This window comes from Rattus norvegicus, chromosome Y, assembly GCF_036323735.1.
Source record: "Rattus norvegicus strain BN/NHsdMcwi chromosome Y, GRCr8, whole genome shotgun sequence".
Taxonomy (NCBI): Eukaryota; Metazoa; Chordata; class Mammalia; order Rodentia; family Muridae; genus Rattus; species Rattus norvegicus.
Window position 1 is genome coordinate 37,748,070 of NC_086040.1, and position 15,266 is coordinate 37,763,335.

At 36.5% G+C, this 15,266-nt stretch overlaps 1 long non-coding RNA gene across 1 annotated transcript; it reads right to left on the reverse strand.

Moving 5' to 3' along the window:
• Positions 1-4,396: 4,396 nt before the first annotated feature.
• LOC134484335 (uncharacterized) lies at positions 4,397-9,971 on the reverse strand. The gene is made up of 3 exons (XR_010061735.1): positions 9,902-9,971; positions 5,251-5,310; positions 4,397-4,496 (listed from the first exon to the last, which is right to left on the reverse strand). It is a non-coding gene; the product is annotated as an uncharacterized LOC134484335 (long non-coding RNA).
• Between the last annotated feature and the right edge of the window lie 5,295 nt (positions 9,972-15,266).

A 15,266-nucleotide genomic window follows, 5' to 3' on the forward strand; every position in this document is an offset into this window, starting at 1 on the left:
AGTTACCTGTCGTTTGGACTCAAGGACACAATGAGAAGATCGAATGTTAGAATAAGAAGTATAAAAGAGAGTGAAGAATCCCAACTTATAGGGCCAGTAAATATCTTCAAAAAAATTTGAAGAAATCTTCCCTAACCTAAAGACAGAGATGCCGAAAAACATGCTAGAAGCCAAAAGAGCTCTAAGTAGATCTTACCAGAAAAGAAATTCCTCACATCGCATGATAGTCAAAACACCAAATGCACAAAATAAAGAAAGAAGTTTAAAGGCAATAAGGGAAAAAGGTCAAGTAACATATAAAGTCAGACCTATGAGAATTACACAATGTTTCTCACCAGATACTATGAAAGTCAGAAGATCCTGCAATGATATACTCTAGACCATAAAAGAACACAAAAGCCATTCCAGTCTACTATTGCCAGGAAAATTCTCAATTAACACATATGGAATAACGAAGATATTCCATGACAGAACGAAATGTATACAGTATCTTTTTACAAATCCAGCCCTACGAAAGATAATAGGTAGAAAACACTAACAAAAGGAGGGAGACTACACACTAGAAAAAGCAACAAACTAATCTTGCTGTGAAACCAAAAGAAAAGAGACACACAAACATGATTCTACCTCTAACAACAAAAATGACAGAAGCAACAATCACTATTCCTTAATATATTTTAACAACAATGGAGTGAATTCCCCAATAGAAAGACATAGACTAAATGAATGGATACATAAAGAGTACCCAGCATTTTGTTGCATGTAAAAAACACAACTTAGAGACAAAGACAGACACTACTTGAGAGTATTAGGCTAGAAAACAAATTTTGAAGCAAATGGTCTGAGAGACGGTAGCTGGATTTGCCATTCTACTATGGAATATAATCGACTATCAACCAAAAGTTTTCCAAACAGATGAGGAAGGAAATTTCATATTTATCAAAAGATTATCACAGTAATAGGAACTCTCACTCCTAAATATTTGTGCTCCAAATACATGGGCAACTGCATTCCTAAAAGATACCTTACTAAAGCTCAAAGCACCCAATGTTCCTCAAATAATAAGAGTGGGAAATTTCAACACCACATTCTCATCAACGGACAGATTATGGAAATAGAAATTAAACAAAGATCTAGACAAACTAACAGAAGTTGTGAACAAAATGGACATTACAGATATTTATAGAATATTTCATCCTAAAACAAAATAATATGCCTTCTTCCCAGCATCTCATAGTATTTTTTCCAAAACTAATCATATAACAAGTCACAAAACAGGCCTCAACAGATCTAAGAAAACTGAAATATGTCCATTCATCCAATCAAACCATGACAAACTAAGGCTGATCTTCAATATCCACAAAACATCAGCGAGCCCACACACACCTGTAAGTTGAACAGTGCTCCACTCAAAGATAACTTGTCAAGCAAGAAATAAAGAAAGATTAAAGACTTTTTAGAATTTAATAAAAGTGATGGCACAACATACATATGCTGTACTCAACAATAAAAGAACTTCTGGGAGAGTCACCATTCCTTACCTCAGGCAGTATTACAGGGCAATAGTGATTAAAAAAATGACAAAAAAAGTTGTATTTGTACAGATCTAGGAATGTTGATAAGTGGAATAGAATTGAAGACCCCAAAACAAACACACACATCAATGGTCACTTGATATTTGACAAAGAGGCCAAAACCATCCAATGAAAAAAAAATTATGATTTTCAACAAGTGGAGGGCAGCATGTAGAAGTATGCAAATCGATTCATTTTTATTGGCCTGATCAAACCTTAAGTCTGAGTGGATCAAAATCCTCTACATCAAACCCAATAAACTGAAACTATAAGTAGAGAAGAATCTTGATCACATGGGCACTGGGAAAAATTTCCTGAACTGAACACCAATGGTTTGTACTGTAAGATCAAGAATCAGAAATGAGACTTCATAAAACTGCAAAGATTCTGTAAGTCAAAGGACACTGTTATTAGGAGAAAACAGCAACCAAATGATTGGGAAAAGATCTTTATCAATCCTACACCTGATACAGAGCTAATATCCAAAATATACAAATAACTCAAGAAGGTAGACACCAGAGAGCCAAATAATCCTATGAAAAATGGGGTGCAGAGCTAAACAGAGAATTCTCAAGTAAGGAATAACAAATAGCTGAGAAGTGTGTCAAGAAATGCTCAACATCATTAGTCATCAAGGAAATAAAAATAAAAATAGTCCCGAGGTTCCACCTCACGGCAGTCTGAATGGCTAAGATCAAAAACTCAGGTGACAACAGATGTTGGTGAGGTTATGGAGAAAGAGGAACACTGCTCCATTATTGGAGGGATTGCAAACCTGTACGATAAATCTGGTAATCATTCTGAAGTTTCCTGAGAAAATTGGATAATGCCCTAACTGAGGACCCAGCTGTACCTGTACTCTTCACACACACAAAAGATGGTGCAACATACAACCAAGACACATGCTCCACTATGCTCACAGCAGTATTATTTATAATGGCCAGGAACTGGAAAGAATCAAGATGCTCTTCAACTGACGAATGGATACATAAAATGTGATACATCTGTACAATGTTCTACTACTCCACATTAAAATCAATGAATTCATGAAACTCATAAGAAAATGGATTGACCTAGAAAGCATCACCCTGAGTGAGGTAACCCAATCACAGAAAAGGACACATAGTATGCACTCTCTGATAAGTGGATTTTATCCCAAAAGTTCGAATTCGGCAAGATATAATCCACAGACCACATGATGTTCAAGAAGAATGATCAAATTATGCAAGCTTCACTCCTTCTTAAACGGCAGAACAAAAAACATTCACAGGAGTTTATGTGGAGGCAAAGGTAGAAGCAGAGACTGAAGGAATTCATGCCTCACCTGTGGCGCATATACATATATACAGTCACCAAAAGTATATAAGATTATTGACGCTAAGAAGTGCATGCTGACTGGAACTGGATATAGATGTCCCTGAGAGACACAGCCAGAACAGGTCAAATTCATAGTTGAATGCTAGCAGCAAAAACATTAATCTGAAAATGGAACACCAGTTGTAGAAATTACAGAAGTGATTGAAAGACCTGAAGGGGCTTGCAGCCTCATAGGACAACAATGCCCAACAACGAAAGGTCCCAGGGAGTAAAGCATCACCCAAAGTATATACATGGATTGACTCATGGCTGTAGATGTATATGTAGCACAAGATGGCCTTTTGGGCAACAAGGGGAGGAAAAGCTCTTAATCCTTCCAAATGTGGACCTCTAATATAAGGAAGGTGAGAAAGATTAGACGGGTGGATGATGTGGATGGGAACACCATTATCGAAGAAGGGGAGTGAGAGCAGATAGATGACATATGAACAGGAAACCAGGAAAGGGTATATTTGAAACTTAAATTAAAAAATCATATAAATGAAAAGAGGATCCTCAGATTCCTTTGAATAGGTGGAGGAATATCTAATTTCCCTGTGTGCAGAAGAGGAATTTTTGCTATCCCTCCAGGAAAGGGTGATAGATTTTTGATGTTCTAAAGTATAAGGGTGAAATAGGATCTCCCCTGGACTGTATGGAATGTGCATAGCTTCTCTTCCTCTTATGTCTGGAGCACTATTGAGCAGAAGTTGAAGGTTGATTGATACCTTGAAAATTATAGAACATTCCAGCCACACACTACTTCAGCAACTCCAAACTGGAAATCACAGTAAAGAATACACACCTGAATGTCCATGGTAGGCAGTCAACAGTCTTAGAAGTCTTGTATGAGGCTCTAATGCAGTAGTCTTAAGTTCAGTGTCTTATTCAAATATATGTCCATCTATACATTCCTCTGCATGTGAAAGGACACCTCTGTGTAAGGGAACACAATGAAGATAGTAGTCTGATTTGTGTTTGGTTTTAGACTCTTGTTTGAGAACTCAGTCCAGATTTCTCTGAGATCTCTTCGGTCAGAACAGTGTTTCTCAGGACAATAAACTTAGAAATTTTAGAGAGGAAATGGATTTGGCATATGGGGAATGTGTCGTAATTCCTTGGCCTTCTGGAGTCTTCTTAATTGTATAAGTCTAAATCTTACTCGGTAAGATGGTGGAGGTAGGGAACTTGCACAGAAGTAGGACTGTTGTGTCAGTCATCAAAAAGGTAATATACCAGACTTCATGGGAAAAAGTTGTTATTGCACCGTGGACATCACCGGGATTTCTGAGAAAATGTGCAAAGGAGATATTGTATACCGGTTTGTTAGAAGTTTAAAATCTCTGGCTACTTCTAAAATTATAAGAAAAAACATTTCATTCTGGAGAAAATGTAAGTACCTCGTGGAGCAGAGGAAGATCCAGTATTGCTTGATCAGCTTCCTATTCTTTTTCAGTATTTATAATGTCCATATATTTTCATGCCATTTGAAAGTCCAGGTAGCAATTCTTCCATCAGTCCTATAGGTTGCATTTCATTCCAGCAGTTGTCTTTGGGCTTTGAAGACTTTGTCAGACAAGAAAAGATCAACACCCCTTTCTTCCGTGGAGGAATGTCTCAGAATACATGTAGCAGAAAGAAGTTTGTATGTAATCCTAAACAGTTGGGATATAGCAGGCTCACAAAATCAAGAGAAGAAGTGCTAATTATGGCCACAAGAGAGTGCAGGCATGAGTACGCCTTGGGCAAAAGAAGATATTTCTGGCCAATGTGGGCCTTTGGTGAAAGTGTTCTTGCCCACTATACAGAGAAAAAAGGTGAAATACTTGTGAGTAGATGTGGAGTGTTGATGCTCCCATAGGGAAAAGGAGAGACACTGAAGTTCTTTTATGAAAGGATGACATTACAGACCCCATGGACAGAAGATGTGAATTTGAGAACAACTGGAGCAAAAGGTATCATTCTGATGTCCCTCCTAGAGGAAGTTTTGAATGTGAGACACAGTTAAGTGTTAATTTTTTGCCATCTTTCATCAAAAGTAGCATGGTTCAGAATCATTCTTTGTCAAATAGGTTAGCTACTGAGGACCTTTTTGACTGGAAGTGGAGTTTGAGACCCGGGTGCCAAAGATGATTTCAGGAATTGTAAGTCTTATAAGACAGATAGCGGACACTCTTATATACAGAATGTACATTTGATATATACTGGACATAAATTGATGATCTAAAGTAATGACCTTTAAGAGTAGAATATTAAAGAAGACGTAGAATCTGCTTAAAGTGACAAACTTATTTAAGGATAATGGAGTGTTCAAGCCTACCTTGAGCAGGCAAGCTAGGGCTACTTCACATATCGTATCTTCAGTTACACCATGGGAGGCCTGTCAGGGATCCAAGCATTAGTATTATTCAGCAGTCATGATTTTCAGTCTCTAAGTCCTCTTGAAGCTAATCATCAACGACATGGGTATAAGCATGAAGGATGGTATATAGGACAAATAATGAAAGTTTCACGATTTACTAACATAGATCATAATTAAGTGAAGTACATTTGGTCACATCTGTATTTTCTTAGTGGCCATAATTAGATGGACATGATCTAAAGCTCCCTATTAGAGGGTTACATTTGATCTAAACATCCCTATTAGAAGGTTGAGTATGCTCTAAGGACTCTTTAATCTTGATCCTCTTGGGCAAAAAAAAAAAAAAATTCTGAGATCTCAATACTAAACTATAGTCATTCTTATAACTGATCTTGGACAGAAGGGGATGGTGTAAGGTATTATTTGTCAAAGAATAAAAACCTGAAGGCTACCAATCAAAGTGAAGTGCTGATTTCCCTTCATCTAAAGGGGATGGTGTTGAGATGGCTTGGAAATAGGTGCAGTTTGAGTAACCTGTGTTCATAACTGCAACTTATGGGGTCATACTGAACTGTTTTGATAAGCAAGAAAGTGCCTGGCCATTTTTAACCAATTACCAAGATCCAGTCACCTAACTGTGAAGAAGGAAAAATTCTAGCTCACCTTTGGTGGTGGGAAAACATATGGTATTGCATAATTTTCTTCCAATTATTCTTTCCAGCTTCCATTAGTCAGCATGCTCTTCTATCAGGGTGATTGTGTGAACTGTGATGCTCCATCGATACACATACACATACACATACACACATTATATATAATTATATATATATAATGTGTGTATGTGTATGTGTATGTGTATCTGTACATGTACGTGTATGTGTACGTATATGTATATGTATTTTATATTATGATGTATACATGTATATATCATATATGTATGTATACATGATGTATATATGTATACCTATGATGTATATGTATATATAATGTATATATACATATATACATATATGTGATGTATATATGTATATATGATGTATATATTTATAAGTGTACATGTGTACACATCCATAAATGAGAGGTGGAAAAATTGCATTTCTGACAACCTTCTGTAGTAAGATTGCATATATTTTAATTTTAGCTATCTGTACTCTGCCCTCTGATCTACACCAAGAATCTTATGATGTCCCACTGGGAAATTGCAATTATGATTGCCTGGCAATCTTGGTCAAGTTTGGCAATTAAGTAAAATGAAGTTAAATCAGGTGTAAGATGTCCTTGTAATTAAGTGATGCTTTTGGGGCATCCAGAGCTAGAGGCTACACCTGAAACTCCTCACAAGTATAGATGGAATCAATGAGACTTGCCCATAGGAGCCAAATCTGAGACTTCTTTGTGAGCATCAATCCATAGCAATACTCCCTTGGCCAGGAACTGGATGTCTATAGTTTTTGTGGATGAAGATCCCATTTTGTACTACATTGAACTGCATGTTATTGAATCTGATTCTGGCTTCTACAGAGGTATGCCATGAGACCATGGGGACTCTTTCATCAGAAGTGAAGTGAATTGAGCCCACTTTCAAATAATCAAAGTTTGGGGGTTTTTCCTTTATATGAGTACTTGAGAGGACATAAGGCAACCAGGGAATGTGTAAAGTAGGCTCAGTTGTAGGAGGGAGGTCTGACATTCTGTTCAATGACTCAGGTAACTGAGGGAAAAAGGAAGATCTTGACGCCTTTAAGAAAGAGAAAACTTTGAGATCTGATTGTGCAAAGGTGTGTGTTAGAAAACCCTTGGAGTTGGGGTTGGTAGCATGAAACATCCTGTGAAACATGAATGTCATTGTTACCTGATTTGGTAAAGGATTTTCCCCAACAATGCCCTTCAATTTCTACACTTCTTTAGTTGGTAGGAATTTAACATCTTGTATTTAATCTGGGGAAGTGCAGGTAACATCCCAGGCCTTTTTTAAACAGTCTGCATGACTGTCTCTGGATCTGTTGCTCATTCAGTTTGTCTTAATATATCCATATATTGGCAGCAACAAAGGGTGCTCTTGATTTCTAGTGATTGGATTGATTCCATCAATCAATGATTCTATATATAGGACCTGGGACCTCAAACCCGAGTGGAAGAACATATGTCCCTATCCACCATGGTAAAAGGTAAAAGCCTTGAATTTCTATTATTTAGAGTATATCCATGTGAGGTAATTCAAATTCGTGAGGGACTGCTTTAGAATACAAGATATGGCATACTATTTTTTGGGAAAGCATGTCTCATGTCACCTTGTGAATAAAGGAATGTGTGAGTTTCCTTTGGTCAAAGGAAGTGTACTCCATCAAGAGGTGGGAAAGATCCAAGGCCACACTGATGGGGAAGGAGTCACATCATCATTCAGGGTAGTTCTCAGGGCCTCGTCAAAGAGGAATGAGTCTAGGACGTATCTCAGTACAGGAGAGTTCTGAGAAGAGATTCACAGAATGGGAAGTTCTGAGAAGATCTTTAGCAAAAGTGAAGTCCTGAATGTATTGGTTCAGAATGTGGAGGTCCCTAGTCATATTTTGAAGAAAAGAAGTATCCACTTCACCCATGGTCAGCAGGGGAAGGTTATCGGCTACACTGGGTCTTGGAGAAATGTTCTGCCTCTGTCTCAGTAACTTCTAAGTATGTTCCCTATATGTATACCCTATATATCTTTTAGTCCAGACAATGGTCACAACAACAGTATAATTGGGTCAGGAAGCGGTGATGTTTCTTCATGGATGTGTTCAGCTACACACATATGTGAATAAAATATAGGAATGGTGTATATTTTGATGACCTACTTATGGCACATAGTGTAAGAGTCAATTTAGCTTTGTGTCTTCTGAACTAGGATTTAGAAGCAGAGAAATATAAGATACCATTGTTTGGATAGTGTTGTATGAATACCTTGAATAAAAAGATTAGTTTTAAGCAAACTTTCTTAATAGCTGTGTTGTGTGGCATAGGACGTAGGGCAGCTCTAGTGATTCCTTAGTTCCACAGGTACTCCAAAATTCCCATAGTACACAGGGAGGAGGTCTGAGACAATTGATGTGCACTGGGAATAATTTTTAGAGCCCTTTCAATAGAATTTGATCTCCCAAGCCCCCATTTGCAGAAGCTGAGGGTCTAAAATCGACTTGGTGGATTGAAGTAGACAATTGACCCACAATCCTACTGGAAAGACAGGGAATGTTAGATGATCATTCATGTAGGATGCGTGGTATAACACTCCCTTGGTCTGGCAGCCCTTTAAGGAGAAAAGACAACACCACTTGATGGGAATATGAATATAAAAGGGCCATGTAAGTCTTCAAACAGGTTTTAAGCCTCTTTACCATAAAGAATCTAGGGCAATGCTGTACTTTGGCGAGTACTGACATGCTCTACAATATAAGAAGAAGGAGTAAGTTAACACTGGGTAAAGTGAACCCCATGTAAGAGAGGAAAACTCTAAAGCCCTATTGAAAATGAAGAGAAACTTCTTCAGGCATAGTGTATATAGGTGCCATACACACTTCTTTCAACAGAAAAGGTCCCTGGTACCTTATACAGTGGATAAAGTTTCCAGCAGTAATCATAAGTTTCAAATTCTCATTCAGAGTTTTATATACTCATAATTTCTGTTAATGCAAGAGAAAAGACAGGAACATATTTCTTCTGCCAAAGGCTTTGGATAATTGTTTCTGGCTAGGTTAATTCTTCTGGTTTGTTCAGCTGTTAAGATCTAAGCAGAAATGTTGAAATTATTACATTTCTATTGATTTGCCTGATTGCAGTTTGCAAGGGTTATATACTCTGATTCCAAACTTCGACTCTGGGACTTCAAACCGGAGTAGAGTCGAGTCCCTGGATTATAGAAGGAGTCACTTTTGAAAATATGTCTGATCAGTTAGGTATACAACTACTTTGTTGGAAATTCAAGGGCCCAATATTCAGAGAGAACATTTAGGAAGACTGGGAAGAGCGAGAAGGTCACAGAATCCTTCAGGCAAAGGTTTACCTTGGGTACTGGAAGAAGAGAGTCAAGTGCAACTGTTTTCACAGTCCAGAATAACCATGTGTCTGGGGACTCTGAGGCGTGCTTGCCAGAAATTAGGGAATTTGCTCTTACATATTGGGTGGTAATCTCTGGATTTATCTTTTCCACAAGCTGTTAAGCAGCAGGATAATCATGGACAACAAAGATGAAACTGCTCCATTTTATGTTACAAACGTTAAAGGCAGAACGTAGGTTAGGGCTCAGATTTGCACTGACATGTCTGAGGACATCATGTCCATGTGGTCTGCCATACCTTCAAACATTTATGTATGCCTGGCCACCCAGGTCAGAAGGAAACATTAAGACCTCTTAGAAGAATAGAACTGAGATTCTCTGGATAGAGGTGGATTCTCGGAAGAAACCATTGTCAGGGGATATTAATTTAAAGTTTTTTTAAGAAAAAATAAACATCTGTATGAGAATTCATTTCATTTGCTTCTCTGTATGTTCTTTATCAGAAGAAATTGTATTAAGCCATGTTCAACTTTAAGGGTATGTCTAGATTTTCTTATTCAAAGAAAGTGGAATTCATCTTACTTTGAAGAATATGCTTGTCAGGGGCTCTTCATTGCATCCCAATTGAACCTCCAGTTTACCTTGAACTGACGGAGAAACCTGGGAAAAATTAGGAACCATATCTGTGGCACAGTCCATAATATCAGGAAATACTGTGGGTTTCCTCACCCTAAATTAATATCTAAACTTCCTTTGGACAAACTAGAATGATATGAAGTAACCTTTCTTTCAGGGATAACATATGACACCTCCTTAATAAAAGAAAGAATGGAGGAGTACCCCCGAATAAAGAAGAGTTCCTGATGTCCCTGTGACAGGAGAATTGTTTTGAGTATTCAAATTCCCCTAGTATTTGAGAAAAAATTAAATTGCTTACAATAGCTCAAGAGGTCCTACATTGCTTCATCTTCTAATGGTACTTCACAGTCTAGCATATACACATCTTTAGCTGAATCTGCAAGAGACTGAATATAGATTCCATGATTCAAGAAAAGTTGGGGGTGTCCTAAGCCTGATTGCCTCCTAAAAACTTTATTCAACCAAAAAGAAATGAGCACCATACTGATGACTTCACAACATATCATGTGACCTTACTCAAGGAAGTAGCATGAGATTCCAGGATTTGCTCCCTCCTTTTGGATTTCAGTGAACCTTCATCAGAGGGATCAATGCTCCATGGTCCGAGGTAAAATATCCCATGGGCCCCAAGCAAAAGGGATGGTTATGAGAGATCATTTGGTCAAATGGGTAGCTCTAAGGCCTAATCATCCTGAGCAGAAAAAAATACCACTGTTTTTGAAAGGAGAAAGGTCTTAAACCAGTTTGAATGTAGGGGACTATCCCTGATTACCTTCTATAGAAGACTATGGTCCCAGCACTCCAGGCCTCCATATTTTCAGAGAACTCAAGAAAATTCTTATCTCCAAGGCTTCCACTACAGACTTGACAGCAATCTGAGATTTATTCTGAAATCATGTGTCAAAGTCACTGGATCTAAACCCTATTTAAACTTACTATAAGCCGCACAGGTATGGGTGTGAGGGATATTGGCCTTTCTGGTGAGAATCTTAGATAAGTGGCCTTGGATCCAGGCTGGAATTTTTATTCATTGACCATAGGACCTCAATCAATTGTTCTTGGAGATTTTTTGGTGGTCAGAGTTGTATTGGCTATGCAATAATGTTTGAGGAACAAGTTCCGGTCAGCCACAAACAAAGTGAGAATCTTCTATGGATTCTTGTTCACAAGGATTCAGTTTCAGGTACACTATAGCCGAGGCTGAATGTTTGAGACACTCCTCAGTCACAAGGTCAATTCTAGATCTTGGTCCATCAGATGGCCATGTCTCAGACCCCTCCATTGCAGACAGAGGAAGAATAAAGTGTTTTTATTCCAGGGCAGTTGACTTCTAGTGTTTGTCGTTTTATGGGTATTTGAGTCCTTTGATGTTTAATGATATCAGGGACAAATGATTGGTTTTGTCTATTATTTTTCTTGTTAAATGTCGAATTATGTTTCTGTGGCTACCTACTTTATCTCTTTTTTGTGTTTTTTAAAAGTAGATTATGTTCTTTCTTTTTCTGGGTGTAGTTTCCTGCCTTGTACTGGAATTTTCCCTCTATCATCTTTTGTAGGACTGGATTTGTGGAAAGATATTGTGTAAATTTGCTCATGACATGGCATATCTTGGAATCTCCATCTATGGTAGTTGAGAGGTTTTACAGTAGCCTGGGCTGACATTTTTTTTTTCAATTAGGATCTGTGTGATACATGTCCAGGATTGCTAGCTTTCACAGTCTATTTTAAGAAGTGTGGAATACTGATTGGTCTCCGTTTTTATGTTACTCGACCTTTTTCCCTTACTGCTTTTAATATTTTTTTCTTTGTTTTGTGCACTTTATATTTTAACTATTATGTGATGGAAGAAATTCCTTTTCTGCTCCAATTTTTTTGGAATTCTTTTTGCTTTATGTACGTGCAAGGTTGTCTCTTTCTTTAGGTTAGGGAAGATTTCTATTATAATTTTGTAGAAGATATTTACTGACCCTTCAAAGTGGGAGTTTCATTCTCTTCTATACCTATTATCCTTAGGTTTTAACTTCTCATTTTGTCTATGATTTCCTGGATGTTTTAGATTAGGAGTTTTTTGTTTTGCATTTTTGGACAATTGTGTAACTGTTTTCTATGGTATCTTCTGCCCCTGAGATTCTTTTCTATATTTTATATTCTGTTTGTTGATGCTTGCGTTTATGACTCCTAATATCTTTCCCAGATTTTCTATATTCAGAGTGTCCATCTTTGTGTGGTTTGCTGTTGTTGTTGTTGTTGTTGTTGTTGTTGTTGTTGTTGTTGTTTATACTGTTTCTGTTTTTACTTCCTGATGGATTGTTCAATTCCTCCAGCAGCTTGGTTATGTTGTCCTGTAATTATTTAAGGGATTTTTGGGTTTCCTCTATGAGGGCTTCTATCTCTTTACATCTGTTGTCTTGTGTTTCATTGATGGAGTTATTTATGTCCTTCTTAAAGTCCTTTAACCTCATCATGCTCAGTGATATGAACTACAAACTTTTCTATCTCTTTTCTGGTGTGTCAGGGGTATACTGGGCTAGCTTTTGTGGGAGAACTGGTTTCTGATGATGTCTAGTAACATCAGTTTATATTCCTTAGGGAATTATATTTGTCCCTCACCATCTGGAGTTAGCTGGTTTTGCTGTCTCTGAAAGTGGCTTGAATTCTCTCTTAGCCTGTGTGTCAACAGTAATGGGACCGTTGTTCTCTCTTGAATTATCTTGTGTGCCAAGAACTGTGGATAAGGTTCAGCTATACGGAATAGATAGAAACAAAAGATTGCTGTAACAGATTGCACCTCTTTTCGTGGGTTCTGAGCGCTCCAGGAAGTTACCTCTGAGAAGAAAAAGTCTCTCCTGTGCTCTTGAGTGTGTCAGCACTCCTGGAAGTCCATCTATTTCCTCATTGGATCTGGGGACAGAGAGGTGAGGTACAGGTTCAGCTCTGGGAACACAGCTCTGGGTCCTCTTGGTTTTTAATCTTTCACTGGAACAGCTCACAAAAGAAATTTGACTCCCTGATAAGTAAGTGCCTAGGAATCATCATATCTCTGTCTCTTCAGAGATGGGACCACAAACATATGGCAGCTGGCATTTTCACATAGGTGCTGTGAATTAAACTTAGGAATATCATTCTTTCATGTCAAATATATTCCCAGATGAGATAATTGTTCAGTGAACAAAGTATTGTTTTGAATATGACAGAGACTATCTGTGACAAATTAAAATGTTTAGGCAATGTCAACTAGGTCATTGAATTGAAGAACTCACATAATTACTACATGATGGTCTAACCAATGCACGGGATGCATATTCATTAAAATGAAGAATAGTATAAAGTTTATTTATGCAACTTACTGAATCATGTAATAAATAATAAGTCTCCACTAATGTACCATGTCCATAATAGTGTATAGATTAGGAATGAATAAAAAGTATTATGAACTTTCTTTTATAAAGATTGCATTATAGTACAAGAAAAAAGAAAGAAATGAATGCATAAATCAGTCTGTTGGAGTTGATAGTATGCAAGTAGTTGAAGAATCCATTTTAGAAACAAGGTCATGGAGATTGTCATGAGGAAGTGACATTTAAGTTAAATTAGATGAAAAATAAATGATCTATATTTTGGGCAAAATCACAGTAAATATAAGGATGATAAGAGGACAAAGACCTTGACATATCCAAAAAAGTAAATATGAGAGTAGTTTGTAGTGATTAAGAGATAGAAGAATGGTCCAAAGAAAGCTGAAGCTTAGGCAATGTCTCATATGGGAATATAGAAACAATGTTAGACATATAATTTTTAATTACTGAAAAAGTCTTAGAAATCATTGAATAGTTTTAAATAAGTTTGTTTAACTCACAATGTATATAGTAAGGGACTCTGGTTACTTATGAATTATGATATGATACAGAGAATGATTTTAAGGATGCTTTTGAAGTCTATCTGGAAGTAGTGTCAATGATAATGAAAAAGAGTCATATCAGAGAGCTATGATGGAAATTGTTGTGTTTGGTAGTAGAATGAGGGTGGTTTGAGTAGGAAGAAAAGAAACCCAAAGACTTTTTTTTGAGAAAATGAAAAGATGTTGGTGTTATTTACTCTGATGTGGAATATTTCATGATAAGTGGATTTAGGAGAATTATAAAGGAATTTATTTTAGACCCTTGAAGATGCTTGAAAGAACCTCTAACTCACTAGACATTCCTACTTACTGTTCATGGTTTGGTGATTTAAAGCATTACTCAGACCATTATTAGCTGTGATATAACAAAAAACTTACTTTACTATCTGTATTTTTTCAAGGTGTTTCTGGGAGTACTTATTTAATTAAGAGCAAACCTATGATTATACTACATGCTTATTTAGTATATTCAGACAAATTATTTGCCCATTTACTTACTACAAACATTTTGTATTGCAATTAGAATTTAGTCCAAGTTTATTGGTGCTGAAACACTGTTTGATTAGAATTTAATAGCTCATGAATGTGAATTTCACAGAAAGAAGTCATTTGCTCAGATTTTGTAAATTTACAAACCCTAGAAGAGTAAAAACATGTAATAAATTCTATCTCTTCTACTTTTAATCTTTAGTATTTTAGAGTGTTATGATATATATGCAAAAATTCCTAATCCAGATGATTTTAACTATAATATCCAGTACTATTAAACATATCAATAGTATTTTACAAATATGAATAATATATGCTTTCAGAAAATTTTCATAAAAGGAGCAAGAAATTCTTCATAACTTCAACACAACATGGCCTTTGGGAACAGAATAAAACACAAATAAGGAAAGGCGGAAAATGATTGACACATGCACTGTTTTTGGTTTGAAATTTAACAATCATGCTAGTTATAGGATACAGCTTTGAAATTCGAGTCAATGAGAGGATGAAAAATACTGAGGAAAAGTAGGTAAATTGAATTCTTGCTACATGAATGAAAACACTGGATCTGAAGGTAAGGTACATTTTATATAATGACCCTCGTCATCTGCCACTGTTTATTCAATGCTTTGGTATTTGTTCGTATATTATGTTCCAAAAACATATCAATGATTCTGGTTATTCTTAATTAATGAACATGCATTTCAGCTGATTTAATATTCCACATTATCTTAATATTTTTCTGTATTTTTCAGTATGAAAATTATAGAGAATTATTTTGATTAGAGTAAAATTTTATTTTTTTTATCATATGAGAGAAGAAATTATTAACCAAGAATGGATATTTGATATTTTCTAAAAGATGTTAATAGAGGTTGAAACTGTATATATAAGATCAACCATTTATACCTTTTCCAAGTG